The sequence below is a fragment of the Zalophus californianus genome, chromosome 13, assembly GCF_009762305.2.
Source record: "Zalophus californianus isolate mZalCal1 chromosome 13, mZalCal1.pri.v2, whole genome shotgun sequence".
Lineage (NCBI taxonomy): Eukaryota > Metazoa > Chordata > Mammalia > Carnivora > Otariidae > Zalophus > Zalophus californianus.
In genome coordinates this window covers 36,154,274-36,155,426 of record NC_045607.1, presented here as the reverse complement: position 1 = coordinate 36,155,426, position 1,153 = coordinate 36,154,274, and positions in this window count along the sequence as shown.

Below are 1,153 nucleotides of genomic sequence, written 5' to 3'. Positions count from 1 at the left end.
GGTGGCTCAATCAAGTGTCTGACTCTTGATTTCAGCTCAGATCGTGATCCCAGGGTGGTGAGATCGAGCCCCACGTTGGGCTCCATCCTGGGCGTGGAGCCTGCTTAAGATTCTCTCTCTCCTTTTGCCCCCACCCCCTCCCTCTCTAAAAAAAAATACTTTTCTTTCTTTTTATTATTATTTATTTATTATTTTTTATTATGTTAGTCACCATACAATACATGATCAGTTTTTGATGTGGCGATCCATGATTCATTGTTTGCGTATAACACCCAGTGCTCCATGCCGTACGTGCCCTCCTTAATACCCATCACCGGGCTAACCCATCCCCCCACCCCCCTCCCCTCTAGAACCCTCAGTTTGTTTCTCAGAGTCCACAGTCTCTCATGGTTCATCTCTCCCTCTGATTTCCGCCCCCTTCATTTTTCCCTTCCTTCTCCTAATGTCCTCCATGCCATTCCTTATGTTCCACAAATAAATGAAACCATATAATAGTTGACTTTCTCTGCTTGACTTATTTCACTTAGCATAATCTCCTCCAGTCCCATCCATGTTGATGTAAAAGTTGGGTATTCATCCTTTCTGATGGCTGAGTAATATTCCCATTGTATATATGGACATCTTCTTTATCCATTCATCTGTTGAAGGGCATCTCGGCTCTTTCCACAGTTTGGCTATTGCGGACATTGCTGCTATGAACATTGGGGTGCATATGGCCCTTCTTTTCACTACATCTATGTCTTTGGGGTAAATACGCAGTAGTGCAATTGCTTTCCTTAAAAAAAATCTTTTGGTATCCTTTCATCTCTGATACCTTTTTAAAAAATCTCGTAATTTTTTCTTATTACAAGAGTAATACATATCATTGAAAATAGAGTTATATAGGGGCGCCTGGGTGGCTCAGTCGGTTGAGCATCTGCCTTCGGCTCAGGTCATGATCTCAGGGTCCTGGGATCAAGCCCCATGTTGGGCTTCCCGCTTATGGGGGAGTCTGGTTCTCTCCCTCTCCCTCTGCCGTTCCCCCTGCTTGTGCTCACTTTCTCTCATTCTCTCTCTCTCAAATAAATAAAATCTTTAAAACACATCTTAAAAAAGGAAAAAATACAGTTATATATAAAAGTCTAAACCATACTATCCCCAAGAGACAGCCATT